The following is an 18,257-nucleotide window of genomic DNA, read 5'->3' on the forward strand; positions in this document are numbered from 1 at the left end:
GCTGTTACCGCACATGAAAAGGCTGAATGCTTAAATTAGGTGTTTGCATCGAAATCTTGGGTCCGAAACCCATTGCTTTCTGTACCCACCTGACCCAGTCAAACCCAACTGTCTCTGGACTCTGTGTCCTTTTCTTCTAACAAGGTGGAGAGCTTTCTGTCAAACCTCATCTCAGACTCTGCAACCGGTCCAGACGGCATCAGTCCACGTGTCCTAAAACCCAGCTCCTCTGCTCTTGCTCACCCTCTCTCTGTTCCATTCACCCTCTCATTTGCTCAAGGTCATCTACCATGTGCTTGGAAATCAGCAAACATTACCGCCCTGTATAAAAAGGTGCAAAAACAGATCCCTGCAAGTACAGACCAATCAGCCGTCTCCCTATAATCAGCAAGGTTATGGAATCCATCATCACTTCAGACATTAAATCCTTCCTCTTCTGCAATGGCTTGATTTCCGATGATCAATTTGGTTTCAGACCAGGTCACTCTACCCTGGATATGCTGCTTTTGCTCTCCCAACAATGGATGGAGGGACTTGATGCCAGACATGAAATCAGAGCCATATCACTAGACATATCGTGTGCTTTTGACACAGTCTGGCACCCTACCCTGCTCACCAAACTCTCTTCCTATGGTATCCAAGGCCATCTCCACTCATGGCTCACAGACTTCCTCTCCTGTCGCAGTCAACATGTGGCCCTAAATGGAGTTCTTTCATCCCCTCTTCCTGTCCAGGCTGGAGTTCCTCAAGGCAGTCTTCTGGGCCCTGTTCTTTTTCTGGTTTTCATCAATGATCTCTCTGACTCTCTGGAAAATCCTCTATTTCTCTTTGCTGATGACTCCACACTCTGCCGTACCATCTGTCATCCCTCAGACCGGCAAGCAGCAGCTTCTTCGCTCACTGCAGATCTGGATAAAATCACAATCTGGTGCAACATGTCGAACATGTCTTTCAATCCTGACAAATCTCACACTCACTATGTCTCTCCGAAAGGACCGTTTGGAACCCCCCTCCCCCCCCCATCCACTTTCTTAACAATCTCCTTGAAGAAGTCCTTTCATCAAGCTTCTGGGTCTCGCTATCTTTCATGATCTTTCCTGGGAAAGCCACATTTCCAACCTGGCCTCCAAAGCCAGTTGCCGACTGGGAATCCTCCATCGTGCAAAGTCCTTCCTCGGCCCACCTGAGCTCCTGACCCCATACAAAGCTGTCGTCCGCAGCCTGGTGGAGTACTGCTCTCCCCTCTGGGCTGGTGCTCCTGCCTCTCACCTTTCTTGGCTTCACGCTGTGGAAACCAAGGCATTTCGGATCATTGGTATCTCCCACGATGAGGCTGAGTCTTTGGGCCTCTCACTCTCTCACTGCGGGCAGGTCGGTGGTCTTTCTGTCTTCTACCGTCTCCTCTCCGGTCTCCCCCCCTGCTCTGTATGCGATTTGTCCCCACCATATTTCCCCAGGGAGCTCAACGTCCACCAACAACCCCCTTCTGGTAGAACTACCAAAATCATGAATCACTGCTCACCTTCACTCTTTCATTCCTTTTTTTCCTGCCTTTGAAATAAACTCCCTCATTCTGTTCAATCCCATTCTTCCCTCCAGGTCTTCAAAACAGCTGTTCACCACCACCTATTGTCCCTCATCCAAATCCTCGATCTTTCCTACCCCAGTTAATCCACCCCAAACCCACCTCCTTCAAATTCCCTGCTTTCCTTCCTGAAAGTCCCTGCAATGTCCATCTTGTATATCCTGTGTTCCCCGCCCCATCCTTGTCCCTACCACAGATCTCCTAATGTCTTTGTTCCCCACTGTTTTGTCCTTCCCACTCCTGCCCCTCTTGTCTCATGCCCCCCTTGCTGTGCATTGTGTGTTAGCTCTCATACGAGCCTCGACAAGGTATACAAAAAAATGTGAGAGGGAAGCTTGGAGAGGGAAGAGTGTGAAGGTTGCTTTGAGAGGGAGGGAGACTATGAGAGCAGGCACGGCCAAGGTGCATGAAGGCAATGGGAAAGGTGGGAAGGTACGGGTGAGTCTTGTTCGAGGTATGGTGAAGAAGAGAGCGGGCAGGGGAGATACAATATTTGAGGGGTTGCGAAGAGGGGGAGGAAGGAGCATGTTCGTGGTGAGGAGTGTACTGATTGAGAGAGTGAGATATCTGTTCGGTTAGAATGGAGCCCACAGATGTTATAACACCACACACTACTTTGGGATAACAGAGTGGGAGCTGATACTGAAGCAGAAGACAAGAAAGAGGAGCCAGGAGCGGAGGCAGGATGAGGGTCAAGATGGGAGGGGTAAGGAGAGGGGATAACAGGTGAGGGGTTAGGAGGAGATAGATTTGAGGAGGTGGGGTGAATTGGAATTGAAGTTATGGAAAAAAGGATGATTGATGGAACATGAACATGCATTGCAAACTAGGATTAAATTTTTTTTTTGTCAGAGATGCGATTAAAGACATTACGTTAGGGATGCAATCAAGGTGAATTAAGAGAATGGAGAAAAGAAACGTTGTCACAGTTGGACTTTTTAGACATGAGATGAAGGAAAGGTCGAATTGAAAACAGCCTTTTGAAGAAGAAGAAGAAGAAGAGGAGTGAATTGTGATACAATACCGAGAACCACACGTGTGAAAGAGGAAATTGTCACATTTTCAAACTTTTTTTTTGTTTATTTTTTTGATAAAGATGACATAAGATGAGGTAAAGGAAAGGTTGAATAACAATCATGTAGGTGCTTGGTAAATTTGGAACGGCAAACGCAGAAAGATGTTGGTAGCTCGACAAAAGTTACAGAAAGAAGAAGAGTTGGTAGAGAAACACGTGGTTACGAGAGGTGTAACGTGAGATGTTAAAAGAATTATATATATATATATATATATATATATATATATATATATATATATATATATATAATATTTTTAAGGTTAGGTGAAGGAAAGGTTGAAAAAAAACGTGAAGGTGTATGGTGAATGTCGGCCCGCAGAAGTGGAAGACGGGAAATCGGCAGAAGGAAGAGGAAGAAGAGTTAGTACAGGAAGTCATGTGGTTACATGGGGTATAATGTGAGGTTAAAGGTATTTTTTGATGTATTTTTTTATATATTTAAACGCATGAAACAGAGGGTATCATTGAGAACGATAGGAGGAGGGTGGAGGGAAAAGTGGAAAAAATAAAAGTGATGGTGAAAAGGAGAAAATACAATAAACACGATAGTGCACACAAACGGGAAGAAGGGGAGGCCTCAAGGAAACCCGACATGAAAATGCGACAAAAACTCAACTATTAGTGCAAGTTTTAACATGAGAGCGAACTAGAAACACACAGTCAACTCGGAATAACAAAATGACAGTGAAAATGCGCCAAAAAATACCGGTAAACTTATCTTTGAGAGTCCGCAGAGACCCTGCCGCCACCGTTGCTCAAGAACCGCAACCAGAAGTCTCAATTTTCCTGTACGTTTAGATTAATTTGAAATAACTTTTACAAAATAATGTTTCTCTCTGAGGAGTACTTTCCATGTTTCAGGGCAGGCAGAAAGACAGACGGCATCAGGCTATTATATACCTGGAAGAGTACTGGTCCCAAGTGATGGGAAAAGCCAGCAAAAGTATCCATGCGGAGAAAAACTTGAGTTAATCTTTCCATTAAAAAAATATTTCATGGACTTTAAAAAGGTCAATTGTGTAGCACTCTTGGTTTCGCTTGGAACCAAACCTCTGAGGAACTTATACCACCCACCTCAAAATGATGGTGCAACATAGGGCGGAGGTTGCATTTGTCTTATAAGAGGGCAAAATATCCTAGTTGTGAAATAAAATTTGGCATCAACATTACTCATGCCTGTTCTCCCATCATTTCAAAAGTGAATGTTGAGCTTTTCAAATACAGCTTGGGAAGTGGCCACTGTAAATGAGAGACAGACGAACGCACGGACGGAAACCACAGTTCACAATATATAATAGTTGACTTCCCTTCCAAGGATTTTCAACACAGAATGAGATATTTTGGCCCATTAAGCCTTTGCAATGGTTGCTAATCTATTACCTTTTTGAAGAGTCAAGGATCGTGGAAGAGCTGGAACACCAAATGGATCATGATGCAACAGGACAGATGGAATAGTAGTGAGAGAGTAGGACACCAACAGTGGAGTTGCAGGACAAAATAGAGGGAGAATTGGACAAATAATTCATCCATCCATCAGGACCATACTCTGTGCAGAGCGTTGGTGCTGCCTAAGCAGTCTCCTTGGCTATTGGGCGCAATCCTGGAAAGGTCGTCACTCTGACACAGGATACCAGCATGCTGGCACTCATTTTGCCGACCTTGGAAAGATGACGGACAGAGTCAACCCCACCTGATATTAATTCAACAGCTGAGTGGGATTCAAACTCAGGATCCTCAGATCCCAAGCCCACCACTCTAACCATTAAGCCAACACCAGGCATACAAATAAAGAGGTAGGGAGAAATGGGGTGCACAGGATGGATGCAGAAGGAACCCCCCTCTCCCACCTCAATCCTCCCTACCCCCCCCCTCATCTTTCCCTCCGCTCTTTCCCCTCTTCTATTTCCCTCCCCTCTTCTCCCTCTCTCTTCTCCCTCTCTCTTCTCTCCTCCCCTCTCTCCCCTCCCCTCTCTCCCCTCCCCTCTCTCCCCTCCCCTCTCTCCCCTACCCTCTCTCCCCTCCCCTCTCTCCCCTCCCCTCTCTCCCCTCCCCTCTCTCCCCTCCCCCTCTCTCCCCTCCCCCTCTCTCCCCTCCCCCTCTCTCCCCTCCCCCTCTCTCCCCTCCCCCTCTCTCCCCTCCCCCTCTCTCCCCTCCCCCTCTCTCCCTCCCCTCTCTCCCCTCTCCTCTTTCCCCTCCCCTCTCTCCTCCTCCCTCCTCCCTTCTCCTCTCCCTCCCCTACCTCACACACTCTCAATCTCCCCCTTTCCCTCTCTCCCCCTTTCCCCTCTCTCCCCCCTTTCCCTCTCTCCCCCCCTTTCCCCTCTCTCCCCCTTTTCCCCTCTTTCCCCCTTTTCCCCACTCCCCTCTCCATATGTCCACGCTCTAATCTTTTTAAACATCTTTAATTTCCTTTTCAGTTTTTACCTACACCACCGAAGGTGAAGGAGGTTATGTTTTCACCCCTTTCTGACTGTTTATTTGTCTTTGTACAGGATATCTCAAAAAGTTGTGGACGGATCCAGATGGAATTTTGTTGACAGGTTGGGTGTGTGACAAGGACAAACTGATTAGATTTTGGTGAAGATCCGGATCCAGATACGACTACTAGAATTTTTAAAGTGATTCTTCACCATTGAGAGATCGTGCTAACCGATATATACATTAGCATGATATCTCAAAAAGTTGTGGACGGATCCCGATGGAATTTTGTTGACAGGTTCGGTGTGTGACAAGGACAAACTGATTAGATTTTGGTGAAGATCCAGATCCAGATCCGTCTACTAGAATTTTAAAGTGATTCCTCACCATTGAGAGATCGTGCTAACCGATATATACATTAGCATGATATCTCAAAAAGTTGTGGACGGATTCGGACGAAACTTGGTGGACAGGTTGGGTGTGTCGCAAGGACGAATTGTTTCTATTTTGGTGAAGATCCGGATACGAAAGTTATTTAATTTTTTAAGTGATTCTTCACAATTGAGAGCTCAGGCCAAAAACGATATAGTATAGTACTGTATGGCATGATATTTCAAAAATGTATTGGGCCCGATATGTTCTCATGGATCAGGCATTACATGGCGGAGGTATGCGCTCCACCGAGTGCCCTAGTTTTTTTTGCTTTTGCGATTCAGTTGTTATTTTTACTTGATACTTGATGTACCATACTCTGATTAAGTTAATTTGATCCACTTCGCCCCATCTCAATTATGTTTGTTTTAGCTCGGGTGCTTGAAAGTTTTTTTTTGCTGACCGGTTGTTGTTCGATTTTAAACATCACATTGATCCTGCACAGTATGGAAACATGAAAGGAAGCTCTATCAACCACTATTTAGTCCACATGCTAGATGTTTTACATCAAAATCTTGACCGACGAGGTCATTATGCAAACATTTGTGCTGTCGACTTTACTCGGGCCTTTGACCTCATATAAACCACTCCAATGTCATCGAAAAGCTCATTCAGCTTGGAGTCGATGCTTCCATCCCACCTACAGTGTGTAGTTTCCTTTCCGATCGCTCCCAAGTGATTCATTATATCAAGGGCAAACATCGAACACCTTGTGTCAATCGTGCAGAGTTCCACAAGGGATGAAACTAGAACCAATATTGTTCTTTGTTCTGGTGAATGATACAGCTGTAACAACAGGATACCGTTGGAAATATGTGGATGACTTGAGCATGGTCGAAGTGTTGCACAGAACTCAACAAAGTTCAATGCAGCCCATGTTGATGCACTTGGTGATTGGTGTTGCCTTCATGACGTTCGGCCAAAGCCGGAGAAATGTAAGATCATGCAAATCTCTTTCCTTCAGAATGTCCCATCCCAATTAAACATTGTCATTGATAAGATCCCTCTGCAAAGAGTTCAATCGTTCACTCTCCTTGGTGTTATAACCCAATCAGATCTGAAGTGGAATTGCCAGGTCCATCAGATGGTATCTCGTGCTGCATGAGGACTCTATGTTCTTTGAAGAAATTCATTGTGAATGCCCCTGATCTTGTAGAAATAGCCAAAGTGTTCATCCGCTCTTTGCTGGAGTTTGGTGTGCCCATGTTGGGTTCTGGCATCACAAGGGCTCAGAGTGATCTGATTGAATGACTCCAGAAGTGTGCGTTCCATTTTATGGCATGCCCTTCTATTCAGTCCTTCGCACAAAAACTTAGTCATTTTGATGTATCCATACAATTGTTACGTGAATGCAGGAATGAACTTCTCTTGCGTTTTGGACTTGGTCTTGTAAAGTCTGATCGTGACCATGACATTCTTCCTTCCACCCATCAATCTGTGTCTCGACATAATGTTCAACTCAGAAATGCTCAACATCTCGACCTACCTGAGTGTATGACTCAAAGGTATAAAAATTTGAATATTCCATTTTTGACCAAAATGCTTAATTCTGTGATGTCGGTGCACATATCAATTACAAGTATAATATTTGTTTGAATTGTGTTTTAATTTAGCTTGTGATGTCGGTGATTTTACATTTGTTATTAACATTATTTATCTTGCTATTTTGATGTTAACCTTGTATCTATCAGTCTTCTGACTATCTTTACCAAGGATGCTTTCTTTAATGAACTGAAATTAAATGAAATATTCATTACAATGTGTGTCTGTGCCGCCATAGCAGCTTCCTGAGCAAGGGTGGTTTGCCATTGCCTTCCCAGCAGTGGTTCAGGTAGGAATTTGTAATTTGGCCACGGTGCCGGCGATAACTCACCCACTCTTCATGAAGGACACCTCAGGGATCTTTAATGTCCTTTAACTTATAGAAAATCAAGTTAGCGACTTATAATCACTGCCAAAGGTTGATGACTTCATCCAGTCTGAGTGGTGTCTCATAAGCTGTTAAGCGGGTGAACATACAATTACGAGTTCAATAAGAAGCAAAAAAAATGACGACAGCGTATCGCCAGTGGGAAAATTTGGTGTCGTGTCCACCAAGTAATATGATCCACTCAATGACGCAGATGTCAAAAATGTCCAGCGCCCGTGGGAATAAGCTGCTCCCCAAAAGGGGTATACAATGATAGATGTCCTGCGGTTAAAAGGAGTGAAAACCCACTGAAGATATTGAGCCTTGATGCAGCACATGTACGAAGCTTCGTTAATCCAGAGAGGCGATGCATTGCTGAAGATAGTGCTGTGAATGTGGTTTAACTCCAGTGAACTCCAGAGAACTTCAGCGAACTCTTGTTTAACTCGAGTGAAACTCAAGTCCAAGAATAATTTCCACGATGGTGTAAAATGGCAGGCTGCCAGACAAGGAGAATGATGAGGGTGTAAAATGGTGAGCTACCAGGTAAGAAGTCAGCCGAGGGTGTAAAATGGTGAGCTGCCAGGTAAGAAGTAAGCTGTGGGTGTAAAATGGTGAGCTACCAGGTAAGAAGTCAGCTGAGGGTATAAAATGGTGAGCTGCCAGGTAAGAAGTAAGCCGAGGGTGTAAAATGGTGAGCTACCAGGTACGAAGTAAGCTAAGGGTGTAAAATGGTAAACTGCCACAAGGAAAAGCCCTTTCTTTCTCTCCTCCCGCAAGAGAGGTCCTCACGAATGGCAGTAGTGTGGGGAAAAATGATTGGTTAGAAATCAGGTTAAAAAAACCATGCCTACACTACTGCTATTGGTTGGACAGATAAATGGAACAAAGTTTACAATGTAAAAGTACACTACAAACTAATGTCGAAAGACACTGCACCCAGTTGATTGTCCTTCGGAGGGATGACATTCACATTCATGATTCAGCCTGTCTGTGAAACAACAGGATGACATTTTATAGCTGGGCTGAGATTAAAACCCAGGTTAGACAGCCTTGAGGTAAGCATAGGTACCTCGAGGTCACCCTGTCAGCCGAGGTCGTATCATAACGCATAGTTTTTTTTTTGTATGCATTGTCGAGGCTCGTATGAGAGCTAACACACAACACACAGCAAGGGGGGTGGGGGGGGGAGGCATGAGATGAGGGGTGTGAGAGGGGAGAACAAAACAGTGGGGATGGGGTGGGGAGCATGGGGTATACAAGATGGACATTACAGGGATTTTCAGGAAGGAAAGCAGGGAATTTGAAGGAGGTGGGTTTGGGGTGGATTAACCGGGGTAGAAAAGATCGAGGATTTGGATAGGGGATGACAAGAGGTGGTGGTGAACAACTGTTTTGAAGGCCTGGAGGGAAGAATGGGATTGAAGAGAGTGAGGGAGTTTATTCCAAAGGTGGGAAAAAGAGGAATGAAAGAATGAAGGTGAGCAGTGATTTTGGTAGTTTTATCAGAAGGGGGTTGTTGGCGGACCTTGAGCGCCCTGCAGAAATATGATGAAGATATATTGCAGACAAAGCAGAGGGGGCGAGACCGGAGAGGAGACGGTAGAAGACAGAAAGACCACCGACTTGTCTACGATGAGAGAGTGAGAGACCCAAAGATTCAGCCTCATCGTGGGAGATACCAATGATCCTAAATGCCTTGGTTTCCACAACGTGAAACCGAGAATGGTGAGAGGCAGGAGGCAGTTAATGAACAGTTAAACAGGTTAAACAAACAGGAAATAGTTAAACAAACAGGCAGCTAATAAGCAAACTTTGATTCCATGTTGTATTTATACGTTAAAAATATACATTACATTAAAGTACAATCCGAAGCCAAAAAGATTGCCACTGGTGTTCCTGGACGCTGTGAAATAAAATCAGGTCAACAATCATTACCTTAAAAAGAGTGAAAAAAATGAATTTTGGAGCCATTTTACCTCTCATCCCATGTGGCTTATTTTTTATATTTAATTATACTGGTTAGAAGGGGGAAAAAAAAATCACTTTTTCATAATTTTTGTCCTTTATATTTAACTTTATATTTCAACAATAAGTGTTTTTGCCATGAGTTCCGATTGTCAAATATGGAATCAGATTTCGAATATCAGTTTTTAATTAGCCGATACGATACATTATTCAACCTTGCCAGGAGCCAATCATATTGCACCTTTCCTCACCCAGCCAATCATCGTCAACCGCGAACGGACAGACAGCCATCTATATCATGTATCTCGTTATGTACACATAAAAGTGATGTTTATCCTGATTTCAGTACCTATATCTGTTGGTACAGTAATATATCTGTTCTACACAATACATGAATAGACACAAGTAGTCGAAGTGTGCAAGTCACAGAAGTTCTTGTGAACTCAAACTATGAATCATATATTATGTGTGGAGCATATGTTGTCGTGCAAATTGTTACAGATATACTTGAAAGAATAGCTCAGGAGTAGTCATTGTCCTCATCGCCACCTGGCCTATCTTCAGCAGAAATGTCATCACCCGACAGATGTTCGCTGATTGGCCCAGGTACTGAGTTTGCACATGTCCATGGACTTGAGGCCACTGGCCACGCATACACACTTTGGGCAGCTTGCAGCTTTTGGGACAAATAATTATTGATGAATGATGCCATTTGGGTAGATGATGTCTTGAGATAATTAAATGTAAAACCATATGATTGAAAAAAAAACTCATTTTTAGTGAGTTTGGCCATTTATTTCTATCACATTTGTAAGTTCATTGTGGCCATTATATTTTTCACCGGTGCAGAATTTTTACACCATTATATGAGGAATTCAATATCTTTGCCAACAAGATACAAAGCTTTGGCGAAAATACTTGTTTCCATTCTTTATACACCATGAATGACAATGACCCCATACATTTTGGATGAAAAAAATGGCAATTGTCGACCTTAGTGGTAGGGTTGTATATTTAGTGATAAAACAGAGAAGACCAAGAGCTACTCATTGCTATCATAATTTTTCCATCTCTCGGGACCCTAGCCTTGCAAAACAACACAGTTATCCTTGCTCCCTCTGACTGATACCGACCAACTCCATTGGCTCAGCTTAATTATTACGCAAAGCTTTTAAGTGAAGCATCCATTCTTAAAACAAAGAAGTCAAATAGTGGGGTGAGAGGCAGGAAAGAAGACTACATATAATTGTGGGAATAAACTATCAGCCTTCCAATAATTTGGTTAAATTGTGGCTCAAACAATCAATGCTCTACTCGACCTGCCTTTGCATCGCTATTGATCCACAGAATTGTGTTTGTCGCTCCGTCAGCTACCATTACTTAAGCACCTGCAAGCTTTTGCATAACAAACTAGGGAGTTCATCAAACACCTTACCCTGTGCAGTCTTGAGATAAATACAATAATAATACAACAAGAAGAAAAATATAATACAATAAGAACATGTGTGGGGTCTACAAGCGGAAAATTTGAATGGTCATGATGACATAAAATGCCGTAATATTTCGTCCAATCACTGATAAACGGAAAGGTTTTGAAAGTGGCAAGAAGGCGATTAGTGTTCTTCAGTTTTCAAGTATATAATTAAATTGAAAGCCTGGTGTTGGCTTAACGGTTAATGTGGCTGGCTTAGGGTCTTTGGGTCCTGAGTTTAAGTCCCCTGTCGGCCGTTGAATTAACACCAGGTGGGGTTAACTCAGCCTGTATTCCTTCTGACGTTGGTGAAATAAGTAGCAGTGTTTTGGTAATTGAGGGCATTGCATCAGTGGCACAGTCCCCAGAAAATGAGGCAACCAGCAGCTACAGGCTTCACATGAAAGCTAGCTTTACAACTGAAATAAAATCGAGACTTTAAAGGTCGGAGAAAAAAATTCTGGAAGTTTACCGTTGTTGATGCAGTGTCTTATACACCACCTTGTTTAACACATTACACTATAGTTATTCGTGCCTATTCTTTGTGTCCTTTATGACATCCTTAAAAACAGTACATTTCCTGTTTGGAATTATTGTGTGTTTGTACGATATTAATTATCCTTCCCAATTCCGTTTCCAGGTGATGCATGACGTTATCGCTGGGTGCAGAAGGAAGGGAGTACTCAATTTTAACTCCATTTGTTTGTCCGGGCGATATCTCAGCCACCCTTTGAGCTAGGATGCTGAAACTTTGCTCATGCGAGAAACCTCATATACCATAGGTGTTTATCCATTATCTACTAATGCCATTTTAGTTCATGTACAATAATACTACATTGATTTTTACTTTTGTATCCAAAATGGAAGATGTGACAGTCTGAAAGAGGGTGAAAAGGTAATAGAGACAGCAAGGCCATTACGTGGACAAAACCGGAAAGAGAAAGAACAAACAAGAAAAAAGGAAAGGAAACAGTAACCTGCAAGCAGAGAGATATGTTAAGGGGGTTAATAGGGAGAAAAAGATCACAGGTAGGGATTTGGGGGGGGGTGACATGCGATGTCAGTGCACTGCCTGCTTGAAGTCCTGTAGTGAAGTGTGATTGAACAGCCTCTGAAAGGCAGTTCCACAAACGAGAGGAAAGAGGAATAAAAGAGTGGAGTTGGCAGTCTTAAGTGTCGTCCTCAATGTGATATAGGTGTCCCACAAGCTTCTTACTTACATCGATGTATATAAAAAATTACTGTATTTACTGTCTTCACTTTCTCTGATAATGCACTCTTCGCCAAAAAAAACCCCAGAACCCGTGATTGTTGTCGATGCGATTTATTTATGTGAAATCAAAATGGGACACAGATGAGTCTCTGATGGAGATAAATGCTGAATAATTACCTGTCCATTTCATTGTGACGTAATCATGCCGTGGTGCATTGTGGCGAATATTTTCACAAAAGGCTCCAAGTTGGAATTAGCAATCTTAATTCCAGGTATATCCACCTCCAGCAGCAATCAGTGATATTTCACCATTGTCGCATTGACTACATGAGGACTCCAGTCTGAGCCTGGGGAATGTCATTCCATGCCAGAATCAGCTTCTGTTTCAGCTCATCGAGGGTATGTAACTGTCTTCACAAGGTTTGAATGTGGTGATCATTGATATCTCAGAGATGCTCAATTGGATTAAAATCTGGTGGGATAGCAGGCCATGGTATCATGATGTTAACATTGGCATTGATGAGAAGGTTCCTCGTTTGAATGGCCCTGTGAGGAGGAGCATGATCGTGCATAAAGTTAATTACTGGGCCATGTTGTTGAAGGATAGGTTACAGATGTTGCTAAAAGATCTCATTGATGTACTGTATCAATCTGCCATCAGATTGCCATTACTATGGATCAGGTTGGTGTGAAAGTTTTCAGCAATACCACCCTATATCATAACACTTCCACGTCCAAATTGTGTGCCTTCCTGGACACAGACTGGAGCATATCGCTTATTGACGCAGACTCCTAAAATCCAGAATCACTGCGCACCTCCACTCATTTGTTCCTCTTTTTTCCTTAATCTTCCACAAGCCTTGACTGTGTTTAAACCAACTTCCACATTCTCTTCAATTTCATTCTTCCATCCAGGTGTTCAAGACAGCTGTTCACCACTTTCTCAAAGCCTGGTGTTGGCTTCGTGGTTAGTGCGGCTGACTTGTGATCCTTTGGTCCTGAGTTTGAGCCCTGTTGGCTGCTGAATTAACACCAGGTGGGGTCGACTCAGCCTGTCATCCTCCTGAGGTTGGTGAAATGCGTATCAGTGTACTGGTAGAGGGGCACAACATCAGTGGCATAGCCGTCATACTCCAAGAAATGATAGCTACCTGGCAGCCAAGCTGCCATATGCAAGAACAGAAGAACCACCATCTCAGATAACCCCAATCCAAAACCATGATATTTTCTACCATCATTAACCCACCCCAATCCTTCTATCCAAATTTCCAGTTTTCTCTCCTTAGAGTTTTCTGAAGCCATCTTGTCCACCCCATGCATCCTCTCCTGCCCACATTTCTCCCCATCCACACCCATTGGTGGTCAGTCTCCCTCTATCTTGGCCTTCTACTCTGCTGTTGGTGTTCCCCGTCTCTCTCTGCTGTTCCTTTTGTGTCCTGTTATGTCCTGAGCAGTTCAATCATAAAGATCAAGACTTTTAATCTTCCACAAGCCTCGACCGTGTATACAAAAAAATGCTTCATAATGTCTTCTGAGGTCATAAATGGTTCCTCTCCTCACATTAAGGAGCCTTGCAACATGGCTAATGGAAGACCCTGCTTGAAGGTGTCCAATTATTTGTTTCCTCTCATTTTCTGATGGATATGGCATTCTAATGGATTGTTAAAGAATGTAATTGGTGTGTTTTTTGGATGATCCACACACTCGTGCCTCGGAAAGACTTTCAAATTTTCTCAGGATGCCTCATGTCACGTCTAAAAACCTACGATTGCACGAGTTGCACATGCTAAACGATTATTGGATGAGGAAATTATGTTATGTGGAAACTTATAATCAGATGTTCTGCACATCCCTCGTGCCAAAAAGGCAAGTGGAATGAACGCTGTAACAGTCCTTCAACAATTACATTATCAATTCCACACATTTGGTTTTTTTTTTTATTGTGGAGAGTATACACTCTCCACAATAAAAAAAACCGGGAGTATACACTCTCCACAATAAAATAAAAAATAAAACCCCCAAAAATTACCCCTGTGCAGGAGTGACGGTCATCTCTGCGAGAAAATATATAGCCTCCTGAAGGTAGGGCAGTTTTTGCAAACTTTGAAGTCACGTGACACGAAAATGAAAGCGAATATCGAAAATCCGGCCCGACAAAATTTAGATAGTCCCATAGATTTATATGCCACAGTCAAATTCAAGATCGCTTGAGAAATGTAGGAGGAGATGGATTTTGAAAATCGTCATTTTCGCATGAAAATCATCATTTTTGCATTTTTGGCCAACTTTGAAGTCACGTGACACGAAAGCGAATATCGAAAATCCGGCCTGACCAAATTTAGATATTGTCCCATCGATTCATATGCCACAATAAAATTCAAGATTGCTTGAGACATGTAGGAGGAGATAGATTTTGAAAATCGTCATTTTCACATTTTTGGCCAACTTTGAAGTCACGTGACACGAAAACAAAAGCGAATATCGAAAATCCGGCCCGACCAAATTTAGATTTTGTCCCATAGATTCATATGCCACAATAAAATTCAAGATTGCTTGAGACATGTAGGAGGAGATAGATTTTGAAAATCGTCATTTTCGCATGAAAATCGTCATTTTCGCATTTTTGGCCAACTTTGAAGTCACGTGACACGAAAACGAAAGCGAATATCGAAAATCCGGCCTGACCAAATTTAGATATTGTCCCATAGATTCATATGCCACAATAAAATTCAAGATTGCTTGAGACATGTAGGAAGAGATAGATTTTGAAAATCGTCATTTTCGCATGAAAATCGTCATTTTCGCATTTTTGGCCAACTTTGAAGTCACGTGACACGAAAACGAAAGCGAATATCGAAAATCCGGCCTGACCAAATTTAGATATTGTCCCATAGATTCATATGCCACAATAAAATTCAAGATTGCTTGAGAAATGTAGGAGGAGATAGATTTTGAAAATCGTCATTTTCGCAACTTCAAAGGTCTCGTGACCTTGACCTTGACCTTCGGTGACCTTTGAAAGTCATACCATCTTGTACGTCTCATCGACCTCTATCAGGATCACTAATGACCAGATCTCCCGCTTCAACTTCATTGTGAACGGACGGATGGACGGACGGATCGTCACCTCTCCTCTCAGCACCAATATTATTTGGTCATGCTCGAAGAGATGACCTAATGAGGAATCCCACATAAGCAAAGTTCCTGCAACAGCACTGTTTAATGCAAGAAAAAAAAAATTGTACCACTGGAAAGGTAATACAGTATTGATTTATTTGGAACAAAAAATTGTGTGCGTTTAATCAAAGTAACTATCTTTCTCGAATCAAATTAAAAACAAACAGGACCTGGAGCTTTCATGTCGTGGTTCCAACGGTGACATTTTTAGATCCTCGTGGAGGATCTCTAAGTCTTACTCACGTTGTTGTTCTTCATCTTCTTCTTGTGGACTTTTTTGTTTCACAGCCTACAGTTTTCATCGAAACTTCCTGAAACTTGGCATATATATGTAAAAATACTCTGCGCAGACAATAACCATCTCCGATTTTGAAAATTCCTCCGAGAAAAAAAGTTGTGACGTCAAAATATCTCCGCTAATGGAAATCGCCTAAAAAATTATCTCCGAAACTAGGCAAGCTTTTGGAATTCTGTTTGCGGGAATCGAACAGGGCATTAGCAGAGATTAATTACCGCACATACGATACATCACTATGACGTCATATAAATTTTTATGACGTCATTCCTATTTTTTGACATTTTTTGTTTCACAACCCAGAGTTTTCATCGGATCTTCATGAAACTTGCCGTGTATATGCAGAAAGCCCACGCACAGGCAGTAACCATCTCCAATTTTGGAAATTCTTCTTTGAAAAAAAGTTGACGTCATAATATCGCCACTAATGGGAATCGCCTATTCCATTATCTCTGAAACTAGGCAAGCTGTTTGAATTTTGTTTGCGGGAATCATGCCGGGCATTAGCACAGATAATTTATCGCAAACCTGATACATCACAATGACGTCATATTCGTTTTTATGACGTCATATTCGTTTTTATGATGTCATCATTAAGAGGATGAGGATCTTAGCTCATTTGAGCTTGTTAGTATTAGACACTCTTACATGGGGAATTTTTTTTAGCATTAAATACTGCTTACGTGGGAACTTTTTAGTGTTAAACACTCTTACACGGGGCATTTTTATCATTAAACACTGCTTACCTGATAACTTTACTTATGCGGGAACTTTTTACCATGAAACACTCCTTAGTGCGAAATATTTAGCATTAAGCACTGTTTGTGTGGGAACTTTGCTCATGCGAGAACTTTTTAATATTAAACACTGCTTATGTGGGAACTTTCCAGCATTAAACACTGCTCATGTGGGAGCTTTCAAGCATTAAACACTCCTGATGTGGGAACTTTCCAGCATTAAACACTCATTATGTAGGAACTTTCTGGCATTAAACACTGCTTTTGTGGGAACTTTCTAGCATTAAACACTGCTTATGTGGGAACTTTCTGGCATTAAACTGCTTATGTGGGAACTTTCTGGCATTAAACTGCTTATGTGGGAACTTTCTAGCATTAAACAATGCTGATGTGGGAACTTTCTGGCATTAAACATTGTTTATGTGGGAACTTTCTAGAAATAAACACTGCTGACTTGGGAACTTTGCTTCCATGGGAACTTTTCAGCATTAAACACTCCTTACGCAGGAACTCTTTAGCATTAAACTGATGATTGGGGAACTTTGCTTACGTGAGAACTTTTAACATTAAACACTGCTTACATGGGAACTTTTTAGCATTAAACACTGCTTACGCAGGAACATTGTTCATGTGGGAACTTTCTAGCATTAAACACTGCTTTTGCGGGATCTTTTTAGCATTCATTCTCAAGGGGGGATGAAACTTGTTAGTAATTGTAACCAAGCAGTTTTGCATTAATTATTCAAACTAGTTTGTGTAATTATTCATTAAGTTATCTTGTCCCTTTTGTCTCCATGTACATTTATGTGGCAACTAGTGTGAGGAAAGAAGATCAGTGATGACGTGGGTGCCGGTCCATTGCTTAGGTACATATCTGTAACCAAGTACATATCTGTAAACCATTATGCATTCCCATGAGCAAAACTCCATGGACACCAACAAAATTGTTAAAAACCCAATGTGAGGGCAAAATGGTAGACCCAGATTGTGTCAGAAATTGTGACACTCCAGAGTGTGGAAACACACACACACACACACACACACACACACACACACACACACACACACACACACACACACACACACACACACACACACACACCTGGTCAGAGCTGCAGAAAGAGGTAAAATTACACAACACCAGGCCTGGTGTATGCAAATATGGGTAAACCTTGCCTCAGGGAATAAAATTAAATTTGTCGACAAAAAATGGAAAATTTCATTGTCAAACAAAGCTCACAAATTTAGGATAAAATGAAATATTGTCCAATTCATTTCCATATGTAATTATAATAATAAATGATGACAATAACAATTGCAATAATACAACAAAACCCCCTAACAAACTCAAAATAGCACTAAGAGAACAAGGCAGTGTTAACTTGAGGAAGCAAATCTACTATGTAATGGTTCCAGTTCTACATGATGTTGTTTGGAGTATAGGAGTTGCAGCCTGTGCAGCAACCGCACTCTGACATGAAGCAAGAAATGTGACTGTGTCAAGGAAGTTTCACGAGTACCCAGACCACTTGCTTCCCGAATGCTTAAGCATGGCCATCCAGGTTAAGGCAGAGAGAGATTGAGATAATAGACTTCCTGGACCACTGACAATGAGTATAATTACAAGTAAAAACAGGAGGCAAAAAAAAAAAAATCAAAATCAAAGGGCATTCAACCAGGAGAATAAAGCAAGTGATAAAGGAAAGGAGATAAGAATACACAATTCATACCAACAAAGAGCATGAATGGTTGAGAGGATGATGAAAGAGTTCCTGCTGGGATATAAATCATACAATTACAACAGTAGTCGGTAGAGAACATATCCCTGCCAGGCTGAACAGTTTACGTTTTGTATCTTCACCAAAATCGAATCAATTCATCGTCACACAACCGACCTGTCCACCAAGTTTTGTCCGAATATGTACATAACTCTTTGAGATATCCTGTTCACAGACAGACAAACAGGGGTTTAAACAT

At 42.2% G+C, this 18,257-nt stretch overlaps 1 long non-coding RNA gene across 1 annotated transcript; it reads left to right on the forward strand.

The window, feature by feature from the left end:
- The first annotated feature begins 8,710 nt into the window (after positions 1–8,710).
- Positions 8,711–13,500, forward strand: LOC147032509 (uncharacterized). Its single transcript, XR_015055190.1, has 3 exons — positions 8,711–9,993; positions 11,499–11,640; positions 12,987–13,500. It is a non-coding gene; the product is annotated as an uncharacterized LOC147032509 (long non-coding RNA).
- The last annotated feature ends 4,757 nt before the right edge of the window (positions 13,501–18,257 follow it).

This window comes from Eptatretus burgeri, chromosome 2 (assembly GCF_056783735.1).
Source record: "Eptatretus burgeri isolate ZD-2024b chromosome 2, Ebu_testis_v1, whole genome shotgun sequence".
NCBI lineage: Eukaryota > Metazoa > Chordata > Myxini > Myxiniformes > Myxinidae > Eptatretus > Eptatretus burgeri.